General features: G+C 49.2%; 1 pseudogene; it reads right to left on the reverse strand.

The window, feature by feature from the left end:
- Positions 1-1,215: 1,215 nt before the first annotated feature.
- On the reverse strand, positions 1,216-9,728 carry LOC109680085 (pyrethroid hydrolase Ces2e-like; annotated as a pseudogene).
- Positions 9,729-14,707: the final 4,979 nt, after the last annotated feature.

A 14,707-nucleotide genomic window follows, 5' to 3' on the forward strand; every position in this document is an offset into this window, starting at 1 on the left:
GTACAAGTGAACCAGGATGAGTAGCTAGCTAGGTGAGTGGTTGTCGTCACAGCTTTGGTGAAGAAATAGATGAATGAACGGTTGTTTCAATGCCAACCTAAATGACATTCAATCTACAGGGCCATAGGTATAGACATTTTCAGTAGTTGGGAACCTGGGGAGCTGATACTGGGGAGCTGCAGGTGCTATTGTCTGACAGCTTGTGTGTTTCAAATTCAAGTGTTGAAACCTAATCTCTGATGTGTTAATATTCAGAGGTGGGGTCCTTAGGAGGTGATGAAGTCGTGACAGCCAGCATTTGTTCCTTCCAGCAAGTGAGGACACAAGTCACCATCTTTCCATCTTTGATTCAGAGAGAAAGCCCTCATCTGACACCAAATCTACTTGCTCCTTGAACTTGGACTACTCAGTCTCCAAAACTGTGAACCATTTTCTATTGCTTTTAAAGAACCAGCTTATGATTTTTTTTGTGGCTTTGTTTTTGGAAGGCGTGGGTTTTTGCAATGTTTTCGTGGATATCTGGAACTCCTGGGCTCCTGTAATCCTCCTGTCTCAGCCTCGCTAGTAGCTTGGATCACAGACAAGCACCACAATGCCAGGGTACAGCTTATGATAATCTTGTTACGCAATCTTGAACTTACTAAGACACTAGGCCTTTTGGTAACCATGGTTTCTATTGGCCTCTAACAGATTAGAGAGGACATGGGACGTTTGTAGAGGGGACATGGAGTTTTGACCCCCTGGTGTAGATAACATTGCCCAAAGCATCTCCTTCATATGACTGGGAATGGGGATTTGAAGGAGAGCAAGGGAGACAGAAACTGTGGGAAGCTGAAATAGGTGACCATGGAAGGAAAGGGCGCTGGGCCAGTATGGGGTGGAATAGTGTGACCATGCATTGGGTCTCGTCCATCCATATTTTCATGTGGGCATTTATTGAATGTGTCTAATAAGAGAGGCAATGAAAATCAGGCAGTAGGTTCTTCATAAGTGTAGGCCGAATGCTTGGATGTATGGCTACGTGAATGTTGAAGTCAACCCCAGCTCCTCTCTGGGTGTGTGGCACATCATTCTTTTTTTTTTTCTTTTATTATTCATATGTGCATACAAGGCTTGGTTCATTTCTCCCCCCTGCCCCCACCCCCTCCCTTACCACCCACTCCACCCCCTCCCTCTCCCCCCCACCCCCTCAATACCCAGCAGAAACTATTTTGCCCTTATTTCTAATTTTGTTGTAGAGAGAGTATAAGCAATAATAGGAAGGAACAAGGGTTTTTGCTGGTTGAGATAAGGATAGCTATACAGGGTATTGACTCACATTGATTTCCTGTGCGTGGGTGTTACCTTCTAGGTTAATTCTTTTTGATCTAACCTTTTCTCTAGTACCTGTTCCCCTTATTCCTATTGGCCTCAGTTGCATTTAAGGTATCTGCTTTAGTTTCTCTGCTTTAAGGGCAACAAATGCTAGCTAATTTTTTAGGTGTCTTACCTATCCTCACCCCTCCCTTGTGTGCTCTCGCTTTTATCATGTGCTCATAGTCCAATCCCATTGTTGTGTTTGCCCTTGATCTAATGTCCACATATGAGGGAGAACATACGATTTTTGGTCTTTTGGGCCAGGCTAACCTCACTCAGAATGATGTTCTCCAATTCCATCCATTTACCAGCGAATGATAACATTTCATTCTTCTTCATGGCTGCATAAATTCCATTGTGTATAGATACCACATTTTCTTGATCCATTCGTCAGTAGTGGGGCATCTTGGCTGTTTCCATAACTTGGCTATTGTGAATAGTGCCGCAATGAACATGGGTGTGCAGGTGCCTCTGGAGTAACCTGGTGGCACATCATTCTGATGCTACCCAAACTCAAGCCCACTCCCTCCCTAGACACAGTCTGCTACAGCTCTGCATGCTTCTTCTCAGCCTCTGTGAGCTCCTGGATCTTCTGGGCCAGGGTCTTGGTCCAGAACTGCAGCCTGGAGGCCTTCAGGGCCCGGCCCACAGTGGGCTGGATGTCCAGCTGCAGGTACTGCTCATCCTGGTCTAGCATGGGCCAGTGGGGCAGGTCCTCACGTTGGGGTTCCTGTGCACACAGCATCCCAGTGGAGTGGGTGGGGGTCATCCTGATACCAAGCCCAGTCGTGAACCCCAGATCTTGGTCAGGCCAAATAGCCACGTAGATAGGGGTGTATAGAGATTGAAATCCACATCCTGTCCTGATATAGTAAAGTTGAACCTCCCACTAGCATTTGCCCCACATGGGGCAGGACCCATTGGCCTGTTTTGTCCCTCCTTCTCTGAGACACGCTCTTATGATGCCATACTACTATGCACCAACTCTCATGTCACTTGGACAAGGGACAAATGACTGGCACTCACAAGGTGTCTTCCTCTGAGTGGGCTGGGGAGGGTACAATCAAATGATTAAGAACCCATGCATGGTCATGAGGCCACCACAGACAAGGGGAGTGCTGATGGGCCCCATGCTGGGACGTTTGGGGGGGCGGGTTTCTCTCACCCATTCTGAGCAAAATTGGCCCAGTACTTCATCATTCTTCTGTTCAGCATCTTCTCATCCTCAGTGAAGTCAGCTGCAAAGAGGACAAGACCAAAGTTTGCCCACCGTATCTGAGTGCCTAGTCGTACTCCAATCTTAACACCCTCTGTAACCAGATCTTGGACCCCAGGTCCAGTGCACTTTCCTCTATTTCCAGTCAGGGCCAAGCCCTCCTTTGCCCAACCTGCCTTTACCCATCCCAGCCTTGAGCTATATCTGTCCTGAGCTCATTCCTGGCCTAGAGGCACCTTCTTTCCTCTGACCCCGGGAAGTCATTTAGGAACAATCATGCCTTTGAACCATATCCCCCCCTTGCATCCATACTTGACACTATGGTGGGTGAGGACCAGTGGAACGACACAGGCTAGAGGCTGAGGAAGCCTGAATTCTTTTTTTTTTTTTTTTTTTAATTTTAATTTTTATTTTTTTTTCATTTTTCTTTTATTATTCATATGTGCATACAAGGCTTGGTTTATTTCTCCCCCCTGACCCCACCCCCTCCCTTACCACCCACTCCACCCCCTCCCGCTCCCCCCCTCAATACCCAGCAGAAACTATTTTGCCCTTATCTCTAATTTTGTTGTAGAGAGAGTATAAGCAATAATAGGAAGGAACAAGGGGTTTTGCTGGTTGAGATAAGGATAGCTATACAGGGCATTGACTCACATTGATTTCCTGTGCGTGGGTGTTACCTTCTAGGTTAATTCTTTTTAATCTAACCTTTTCTCTAGTTCCTGGTCTCCTTTTCCTATTGGCCTCAGTTGCTTTAAGGTATCTGCTTTAGTTTCTCTGCATTAAGGGCAACAAATGGGAAGCCTGAATTCTAATCCCTGTGTGCCATTGAGCTAGAAGATTGTGCACACCTGATTTTGTCTCTCTCTGAACCTTAGTTTTCCATTTCTGGACAGTGAGAACATTCACTCCTCAGGTACCTAAGCAGGGTCCATCCCAATTCCTGGAAATGAAGAAAACTCACCATTGCTGGCCAAGAAGTACCCGAAGACAAAAGAAACCTCATCACCATGGTCAGTCTTCACATGGGGTGGCCTGATGTCCTTGAAAAGGCTGGGCTGATGCTGGAACTCATAGAAGTAGACAGGGGCTCGGGAACCTGGAGGTGTGGACAGGTTGGGGTGTGGTGTCTGTCACCTGGAGCTGACCTTCCTCACCATTACTGAAGTGTGAACTAGGTCCACGTCTGTCTGGAGTCTGGATGATGTGGTGGGGAGCCCAGGCTGGAGCGGGCCCAGTGGGAAGGCCTTGGTTCATTTGTGGCCTTGGGCTTCTAAGTTGTGTGGCCTTGGAAAAGTCACTGACTGTTACTGACTCAGTTTGTTTTCTGTGAATTGGGTGACATCTGTCTTTCACATTAGCCATGAGAATGTCCTGATGTGTGGGCTATCGAGTGCTTGGCATGTAGAGCCCAATAAAGACATGGATGGGGACCAGGACACCCCTGGGCTCACCTGGGACCCACAGCTCTGAGCTCCCCAATGGCAGTCAGGCCTCAGTCACAGATGTACTCACGCTGAAAATGTGCCACTTGGAGCGCAGGCATCACAAACATGAAGTCTGCCATCATTTCTTGGAACTGGGCTTGGAGGATCTGGGGGTCCTCAGTGTCCCCCATGTATTCTTCCATCAACAGATCACCACATTCAGCAGGCAGTCTCTAGCCAAGGAGAATCAGGGAGAATCATAATAGGCAGACTCCAGGGCATGGAGCCTCAGGGTAGAGAGATGGGGCCTAGGATAAGAGCAGGTATACTGGGTAAGAGACAAGTTCTGGGGTGACCTCACCACAAATACACACATACCCCACCCTTTTTTTCCCATTTTTTTTGTGGTACTGCAGTTTGACCTCAGGGCCTCGTACTTGCTTGGCAGGCACTACAGCATTTGATATCCTTCTCAACCCAAGTCCACTCTTTTTCGCTGGAGTTTACTGCATGAGCTATATATGATGGGTTATCTCTCCACTGGGACCCGACCCTGGAATCCTCACTCACCATGTTTGCTGTCGTGCTCTCCATAATAGCAGGCAAGGTTCCTCTGTTTATGTCCTTTATGGTTTGAGTATATCCCATCATCTGGGTGTTAGAAGGGGAGTTTCAGTTTGGGGTGGCATGGATCTAAAGTCATGAAGTCACATACCACTAGGCCTTCTTCTCACTAACTACATGAGCTCTCTAGGGTCCCAAGAACTTGGGACTGAGACTTACCATGGGGAGGACAAAGCCATACTCATCAGTGTTGACACCAAGGATGCTGGGGACAGGTCGAAAATCTGCAGAGGCCAACAGCTCCTGGGGGTGCCTGGGTAGGAAGGCCCCATCTACCACACCAAGTATGGTCTTGAAGGGCTGAGGGGGCATTCAAGGTCAGGGATCCAGGTCAGGCACAGGACATTTTCTGATATCCTTGAGTTACTTCCGCTCATTCCAGTTCATCCCAGGATGCTCACACCCATCCTGAGAGATCCTTCACCTGGTTTAGTATCTATTGGTCTCCATTTTGCCTTTTGCATTCATGGTTCGTGGACACCCATTCCTGGAGAAGAGGTAATCGGTTCAGAGTAGTAAGGAATGGCTCTCTACACCCTATCCCTCTTCTTCCACACCCATTCTATTCAAACTGACCTTGTTAATAGCCAGAATCTCCTCTTCACTCTTGCCCCTCAGGCAGTGCAGCAGGGCCTCTGAATCCACCTGCTCACAGGCAGACAGGTTGGCCACTATCTGTAAAGAGACCAGGCAGGGTCTGCCTCATCCTATCAGACAAGAGAAGGCTTCTCCCAGACTCCAACTTGGTGCATGTGTTCCCTAAATCTCATAGGCGATGACAGTGTGTGGATTGCTGGAGGTGGGAAATTGTTCCAGCTTCCCGGATGTTCAGAAACCCCTGTCATAGGGACCACCCCATCTATTTACAAGGTTCTTCCCATGATCGATGTCCCAGGTGGCAGCTTTCTTGTCCATAGAACACACTCAGACTTTGTGAAGCAGAGGGTATAGATTCTGACCCTTGACTTCTAGCAATTAACAGGACGAAGTCATTTTTCAAGGCAACTCCATGGAGCCAAGGCTCTGAGGGTAAGGGTGAGGCAGCGGGTCTGGTTAGGTTGGTGAGGGCACTTACTGTGTAGACCATCTCAGAGAAGCTGGAGATGAGGTCTGGCAGCAGAGCCACCCCACTCTTCATGATGGCACCATGGAAGAGTCCTTGGGACATAGGGGACACAACATGTGAGGACACACTGTGCCACCTGCAGACTCTCCAAAAATGGTAATGCGGTTAGGGTTTCCTCCGAAGTGGGCAATGTTCTCTTTGACCCAGCGTAGGGCGGTCACTTGGTCCAGGTAGCCCCAGTTGCCGGTGGCATGCCGGTGGCATGCTGAGAAGTGATGGATATATGGGTCACAGGCCTGTCCTGGTCCTACTCAGTCCCATTGTCTAATACAGTCCCAGGCTCACCTGAAGAAGCCCAGGACACCCAGGAGGTACTGAATAGTGACCACCACCACATTCTCAGTGGCTGCCAGTATGGAAGCATCAAATATGGAAGCCATGCCTGCAACCAGTGCGCCTCCGTGGATCCACACCATCACCTGGGGATATCAAGACAGCTATCACTGGCTCTGTCCCACCCAAAACCTATCTGGGCTTCTCCCTAATTTATTCCCTCAGGCTCTGTGCACCTGCCCACATAAAAAGAAACTCTCTGTCTACCTTGTTCTGGGCCATAAATGAAGGACCCAAGATCAGTCAGTTTAACTTTTGGGTACCCATGAATTCAAACCCGGATTGATGACTCCAAGGCTTTTATCTTGGTACCATTTTTCTCAGACAAATGGTATTTCTTGGAGTGTCTCATCAACATTATTCACAAAGGTCATTTCACTTCATTGGCACAATAGATAATCCATGACTGGGTACTTGGGTAACCTCAAAGATCAGTACTTGGGCATCTGCATGGGTCTTCTGGGACCAAGATCTTAGAGGGACTCCTGAGTTGATCAAAAAGCCAGGGCCTCTGACCTCTTACAGCTGTTAGAAGTGTGTGTCCCCATACCAGGATTGGTTGCCCTCTCTGGGAAAGAGGACAGTCTGGACATGATAGTGAGAGACTTCTCATCAGTGTCCACACTACAGTGGGGAGGTTGGCCCTTTCAATCTTCTTGTAAAGAAATGTCCTCCTTCTCATGGTCACCATGACCTAGCACTCACAGGCAGGTTGGAGTCCTCATGGGCATGGGCAGGTGAGTAGATGCTGAGATACAGGCAGTCCTCAGACATGGAGATGGGAGGCAGGGTCAGGTTAAATTGCTTCAGAGCATCTATATTCATTATATCAGAATTTTGCAGACACCTGGTGAAAATGGCAGACAGCAATTCCAGGAACGGTATAGTGGTCAAAATGAGACCCCGATGCTGGATTTGCTCCCATCCATCCTTAGACTCTGTTCTCTTCATGCCTTAACACAGAGGATCTTTCTCTAAAGTCCCTCCCCACCAAGGTACAGGTCACAGGCTCTAGGGGTGTTGGAATGAAGCCAGATTTGAGGGAGTCCTGAAGGTTGTTGAAAACCTTGGATCTCACTTCTATTGAGGCTGGGATATCACAACTCCTAGCAGTCTCTACAGGATCCACTGGCTACAAATAATGACTTCCATAACTTCTGCCTGTCTGTCCCCTTCCCATCAGGCCTGGAACAGGGGAGCTGCCACCCGAAAACCCTTCATGCCACCCACGGGTACTGTATGAATGATTGGAGATTATTTTCCCATGGAGTGGTGGAATATCGCTTGTCCCAAGTCCAGATCTCAGGAAGACTCAACTGTCTCACAGAATCTCCCGTTTAAGTACACAAACTAGGTCCTTTCCATGGCACCTGTCTCTGTGTGTTGAAACAGTACTTGCATAGTGTGGTGTTCCTAAGAAGCCACCACTGCTGCCCTACTTAGGGACCTGAAGAATCTGCTGATGAAGTCAGGGGCTCTCACAGGTTCATAAAACCAAACTGAACCTCTCCTAGAGATGCCTTCCCTTGTGGCAGAGAACCCTTGGCACAACTGGAATCAGGGCCTAAGTGAGTCTGTGCTCCTCTCTCGGCATTCGGATCTACCACTGTCCAGGTGTGAATCCCTGAGCTAGAACCTGGCAAAGTTGTTCTACCTGCTGAACCATAGCACTTTCATAGAAAAATGCACATGGAATCCTCCCAACACACAGGGAAAACTGTGAGGTTCACATGGAAGAATCACTCATCCTAGCCCAGAGCTGAGAGGGCCCCAAATCCAGGTGAAGCTCCCAGGGTTCTGGGAGAGCTTACATGGCTGGGTGGGAGGTCCCATCCCTCACACCACTCCAAGGTGCTGCAGGCTTAGGGGGCGCAAACCGCAGTGGTCCTAGAGGTGGCTTGGCAAAGGGAATTCCCAGGAAGGTGTGGACCCCCACATCGGTGCCCTTCACGAGGATGAGGCTGCCCTTGCACCTGCCCTGTGTGAGTGGTCCTGATGGGGCTGGCTGAGTCCTGGCCTGTGGGTGGAGAGAAGCACATGAGAGTTGGGTCTGCTCAGTCAGCAGTCAGGCATATTGTGGGTGTTGCTGCCTCTTTGCCTTTGTCACTTCTGTATGTCAACAGAACCTGTGCTGCCAGCACTGACTTCACATATTACATGCCTGACACACTGTCCACTCACCACCACTCTGTTCACTTGGGCGGGCCCAATCCATGCTATGAGGCTCAGTGAGGGTCCTTGGGGTTTTGGCACCCTCACCAGCACTTGGAGCTTTCAGCAGTGGGTCCCATGTGCTGAGGGAGCTAGCTTCCATCCACCAACCCCATCAGGTAATGCAACACACTAAGAGGACTGTAGGAATTGGACTGAAAATATTGAGTCTTCACAGACATTACACTGGAGGTGAAAAGAAACGCCAAGAAGAAAGATCCTCCGTGCAAGGAGTGAAAGGAGAGGAGCAAGGAGAGAGCCATGCAGCTTTGACCAGATCTTGAAAAGCCAGTCCTGGCTGGGGTGGGGATTATGGAAGAAAGAGGCTATTGAAAGTCACCTATGGTCAGTTCTGGTAATTGCTGAAGGTGGATTATGGGCACATTGTTTTTTTTTTCTACCTTAAACTAGGACACCCAAGGTACTGTGTACCATCAAGGCCAGGATCCTCTTGGCCTTGTGGTGCAAATAGGCCCACAGTTTTGTCACCTGATCCAGTGCCCATCTCCTTGGCGCTTTCCTTCCCTGTATCACTTTCTCACTCTTCAGAAATTGGTACATCTTGTTTCCATATGAGAAGTAAAAAACCCCAATCACTCTGGGGAAACTAGTGTTCTCCTCCCTATCAGATCCTTGTGCATTAGCAAGTTTATGCCACCTGAGGCCAAAGTAGCAGTCACACACAGGAACCAGAGATGGCAGTTTACCAATCCCTTTCCAGGTACAAAGGTGCATCCCTTATCCATGGGTAGACATGCTGTATACCCGAGATGACTTATGGAGGCGGATATCTTGTTACCAGCCAGCAATGCTTGATACTTGTTACAGAAAAGGACAATCTTACAGAGATGTTCCTGTTAGAGAGAAGTCCTCTGTGGTGCCAGGAGCTTGTGTGTCCCCCAGGGCTACATTACTAACATTGCCTGGGGCCCTTTCATGTCAGGTGCCTCTCTGACCAGCAGGGTGACACACTTAGAATCAAATGGAAGCATGAAGGTTATTACCATCATCATTATCATTATTTTTGTTATTATTACCCATGCCACAGTCATAGTCACACACAGAGGAGGGAAATGTCCCAAATCCTGCCACTTTGCTGGGGGTTTCTGCCTTGCAAGTCCAGTGAACACGAGAGGCCCTCATACTGGGCTCACTATTTGGAGTCCTTAGGCATTTCTAGGCTTAGGGGTCCACCCTGGGATCTTTCTTGGGGGTTTAGGGTGATGCAAGTTTCCCACACTCTTCTTTCGTCTCCAGTTGCTCTTCCTTCCCTTGAGCCTTCCCTCACAAGTCTCAGGGTTTGCTCTGCACAGCATAACAATCTGACCCTTATCCCTGTTCCCCTTTCAGGAGTCTTACCCTGGACCAGGAGTGGGAGTAGCAGGAGCCCACAGATCACAGCATTCTGCCAGGCAGGATGATTGCACAGAGGCATGGTTGGAAGAAACAGCTAGTCACTGCTGCCTTGAAGCACAATGCAATTTACTGACAGGCAGAAGCATATCATGGCCTCGCCCTGGCAGGAGTTTGGACCCAGCATGAAGTAGGCGGGGAGCCAGGTGAGTCTGGGAAAGGTTGTTCCTGCAGGAGAGTGGCACTGACAGGCCAAAAGTTGCTGGAAGTCAGAGACCAGCTCTCAGGGTGAGATCCTCCCACCTTTTCTGGCTCCATGTTTGGCCTCTTGCAAAGGTGCTGTGACTTCCACTGCTCAAGAGATAAGAGAGTCCTGTCCTCAAGTCCAGGGGTCACTATGTTCACTGAGCAGGAGGCTATAATGGAGAAGCCAGGAGGGCTGTTCTGAAGAGCAGCTGGCTCAGGAGCCCACAGATAGACAATGGGATCCACCTTCCAAGGGCCAAAGACAGCCCCTTGAGCTGTGACCTGTACCTTCCATCCTGAAATTCCTCCTTGCTCTCGAGGATTCATAGTTTACTGGGTCCCCCTTCAAGGTCTCTTGTCCCTTAGAGTTATGGTCTGGGGTTCTGCACAGACCCCTTCCTGTTTGGGAATGGCTGTTTCATTAAAATATCGTTTGACAGGCACTTATTACAGACCCACCCCCATACTCACTTGTATTCATTTGTTCTATACGGGTGAAGGACACCAAGTCATGGAGAAGAGGACTGACATAAATAGGATCAAGGTCAAGGCCATCTGAGCATAAATTGAGACGTGCTCTCAAAAATGACCAAAGCACAAGGGCTGCTGGTGTGGCTCAAGTGTTAAGATGCCTGCCTGGAAAGCATGAAGTCCTAATTTCGACCCCTAGTACTGCAAAATAAAATAAAATAAATTAAATGTAAGATAAGTACTAAAAATCTGAGAATGCCGTGACTTCCCCGTGCATTCACAGAACTGAAACTCACATGGGTACATTCACAGCAGTGATGCTTTCAGGACAAGTGGAATATTATGCACCAGTCTCGTGCACTCAAAGGTCTTTTGCTTCTGACTAGAGCCCAGGCTTCATGTTATGCTTGTCTGTTATCTGTTGTCCATAGCAGGCAATGCCAGAATCTTCTTACTTGAACCCAAAGGTCAAGAGACCCCTGAGGATGGGTTTAAGTGCAGTAGGTAAAAGAAGAGGAATTTGCCCTGGAACACTGATGCCCCCTTAGACCTAGGGCAAATTATCCAGGGAAACTACACAGGGAAGTCCCAAGCTCTATAGGACAAGGGATATCGTCTCTTAATGATACACAGAAGGTGCTTTGGAAGAGCAAAGAAGCAGACTGAGCACAATTTGGCAATTTGTATAATGGCATAAACTGTAAGAGAAGACATACACTGGAGGTTAAAGACATTGTAGGGACAAGAATAATGTAAGAATGAAGATGAATCACACAGTGGACCAAGGAGGGGAGGGGATGCTCAGGGGGTCAGAAAGTTGCCAGGGGAATTCTAACAGGCAGGAGGACACCTCCCTTAAAGGAGATTCTGAGCTAAGAAGGGGATAGGAGTCTCTTCGGCTAGACATATCTGGACCTTCTGACACCCAACGTCACTTCCAGGACACACACGGAAACGTCACAGATTTGTTGTGATTGTGAAAGTGTGGCCTCCCAGTGTGTGCAGAACCACTGAGAAGAAGAGCACACCCCAGGTGACCTAATGACGAACCCTCCTGGCTCATCAGGACCCTCCCCATGTGGCCCAGTTTCAAAGGCCAATGACACGCTCAGTCCTGCGTCTCACAAAACAGCATGTATTTCTGCTGGGCATGAGGCAGCATCTCACGGTACTCATGTTACATCAGTCAGAATGGACTAAGACTCTGCGGCTTCTGGGGTCCAGGGTTTTCACTGGCTTCTTGGAGAATATCGGGACACTTGCTGAGGGGTGGACAAGGGTTCAGTCACCCAGGACTGGGAAATACTTGCCAGACGTCCTTGCTAAGAGTAGAGGTCCTGGTAATTCAGAGGTGGGGTGGGGGAGAGGAGAGAGAGTGTTGGAGAAGGGGAGAAGCAGAAGGTGATGACCTGGCTTAGTGGAGTGTGGAGGAAGGTGGGTATTCACTGGGGCTTTGCCACTTGCAGCTTCCTGGGGAATTTACTGAATGTTCACACCAAGAGAGAGCCAAGCAGGGTTGGCAATGGACTTCATGCAGGGATTTTCATGAGTGTTGGCTGAATGCATGGATGAAGAGGGGATGAATGGCTATGTGAAAGTAGGAGTCAAACCTGGCTCCTTATGGGGCATGTGTGCACCACAAGCTGACCTCACCTGCACTCAAGCCACTCCCACTCATCAACACAGTCTGCTACAGCTCTGCTAGATTCTACTCAGCCCTGGTGAGCTCCTGGATCTTCTGGGGCAAGATCTTGGCCAAGAACTCTCTAGCCTGGAGGCCTTCAGATACAGGTTCACAGCAGCTGGATGTCCAGGTACAGGCACTGCTCATCCTGGTCAGGCATTGCCATTGGGGAAGGTTCTCGCTTTTGGACATGCCTTCCCAGCTTGGCATGTGGAATCACTCTGTGCGAGAACTTCATCCCCTGATCTGGGTCAGATCATGAAACAAATAGGCCAGAGCTTACTGAGGCAGGGATGGGAGGTTTCCTGATATAGGAAAGCAAGGACATTCCTCAGGTGTTGGCTCCACATTGGGTATGGTCACCTGGACTCCTTTGTTCCTTCCTCTCCTTTCCTTTCCCTTCTTCTCCCTTCATCTGATGGCACCCATACCACTGTGGCCACCCACAACAATGACTAGTGACCAGCACACCAAAACAGCCCTACATCTGAGTGGGTGATAGGGGTTTGACTGGGGATTTTATGTGATTAAGGACCCATGCGTGTTCATGCCCCCCCACACAAGGGGAAAAGTGGATGAACCTCACTCTGGAGAGGCTCATGTGTGTGGGGTGTCCTCTTACCCACTGTGAGCAGAGTGGTCTGGTACTTCATCATTCTACTCAGCAGCTCCTCCTCCTCCTCAGTGGAGAGGAGGACAAGGTCAAGGTCCTAGCCAACCCATCTGTCTTCCTTGTCATTTTCCACCCTCCCATTCAGCTGTAGCCTGACCTGCCATTCCAGACCTGGTTCCTTTTTCTCCTCCACTACCCGGCTCCAGATCCTCCCCTTGCCCAAACTGCCCTTACTTATGTGTGGTCTTGATAAGACATTGAGTTGCCATTAATCAGTTTCCTCTTTTGTAAAATGGGGTGATGTCTGTCCCTTAGACTTGTGGAAGGATTTACTGACATGATTACTGTCAAGTGCCTGGACACTCAAGCTGAGAAAGGCAGGTATTGGTCTGGACAGCACAGAGCTCATCTGGGAGCACTGCTCTGAGCAGCTCCCAGGGCAGTCATGCCTCATTACAGATGTACTCATATGAAAGTGTGCTGCTTGCAATGCAGGAGTCACAAGGATGTTATCCTGCTTCATCTTTTGGAACTGGGCTCGATTGGTCTGGGGGTCTTCAGTGTCCCCCATGTACTCTTCCATCAGCAGGTCACCATACTCAGGAGACAGCATGTAGCCCATGGAGGGGTCAGGATAGGCGGGCTCCTGGCAGCAGCCTCAGGGCGGGGACATGGGCCTGGGATGAGACAAGGAATAGGGGAAAAGGCCAAGCTCTGGAGCTCACCCAGTAACCCAAGCTTAGTTAACCTCTGTTCCTGGGGTTCCCTGTATGGGCAGGATATCTGACATGTCCTTTCCATTGTTGCTGTCCCTGAAGGTCTCACCATCTGTGCTGACCTTCTCTTCAGGACACCCTGTAGCATCTCCCCATTTTCTTCTGAGAGTCACAGGTGGCTGTGCTCTGCATTGTAAGGGAGAGTTTGTATTGTATTTCAGATTGGCCAAGACCTACAGGAGAGGCACCTCAGATACCTGGTGTGATGTGCTGGCAGAGTGGCTCAAGCAGTAAGAGCACCTGACTTAGAAGTGTGAGGTTCTGAGTTCTAACCCCAGAGCCGCCAAAAACAAAATTAAACAAAGCAAAAGAAAGCCTTTTATGAACCCATTCTACCATGAAGTAGTGTGAGGAAGTGGAAAAGCATGCTACCAGAAAAGGGGTGAATCTGTGATCCTTTAGGTGGAAATCAAGGATAAGAACATGCATGTATTCTTAGCCAATGTCCTAGGCTCTGTGTGTAAGACCTGTGCCCTGATGGTGTCTGTCATAGAGTCAGGTGTGAGTGGGATAGAAATATGCTGTTCCCTCCCTCTCTCTCTCTTCTCTCTCTTTCTTTTCAGTGGTGGTGGTTCTGGGGTTTGAACTTAGCACTTCACACTTGCTACACAGGTGTTCGACCATTTGAGCTCCAGCCCCAGCCCGAGGTAAAAACACTATTTAAAATGGGAGCCAATTAGTGATGGTTGGCAGAACTTCCTGCTGGAAGTTCCTGGAGACTTCAAAAAGCCTGGTCACAGCAGGCAAAGGAGGAAGGCCCAAGCGGGTACTGGGCAGACAAAGAATGGGGTCAGTAGATGGGGAGATCCCATAGTGGCTCCCATAGGCCTCACACTAATGAGGGCTGCCAACTCTATCAGCTCCTCTCTTTCCCAAGCACCTTTCTTCCATACTCTGTTTTTGCTTGTGCACAGTTCTGCACAAATCTGACCCTGGTTCCTGTCACCCTCACAGGAGCCTCACCCTGACCCCATAGAAGGAGAAGCAGGAGACCACAGGCCACGGTGCTCGGCTGCACTGGATGCCCATGGAGAGGTCAGGGAGAGTCAGGTTAGGTGGGCAGCCTTAAGGTGGAGAAAGGGGCCTGGGATGAGACAAGGAATAGGGGAAAAGGTCAAGTTCTGGAACTCACCCACTAACACAAGCTTAGTTCAACCTCTGTTTCTGGGGGTCCCTGTATGGGCAAGGATATCTGGCATGTCCTTTCCATTGTTGCTGTCCCTGAAGGTCTCACCATCTGTGCTGACCTTCTCTGCAAGACAGCCTGTACC

This window comes from Castor canadensis, chromosome 15 (assembly GCF_047511655.1).
Source record: "Castor canadensis chromosome 15, mCasCan1.hap1v2, whole genome shotgun sequence".
NCBI classification, from domain to species: domain Eukaryota; kingdom Metazoa; phylum Chordata; class Mammalia; order Rodentia; family Castoridae; genus Castor; species Castor canadensis.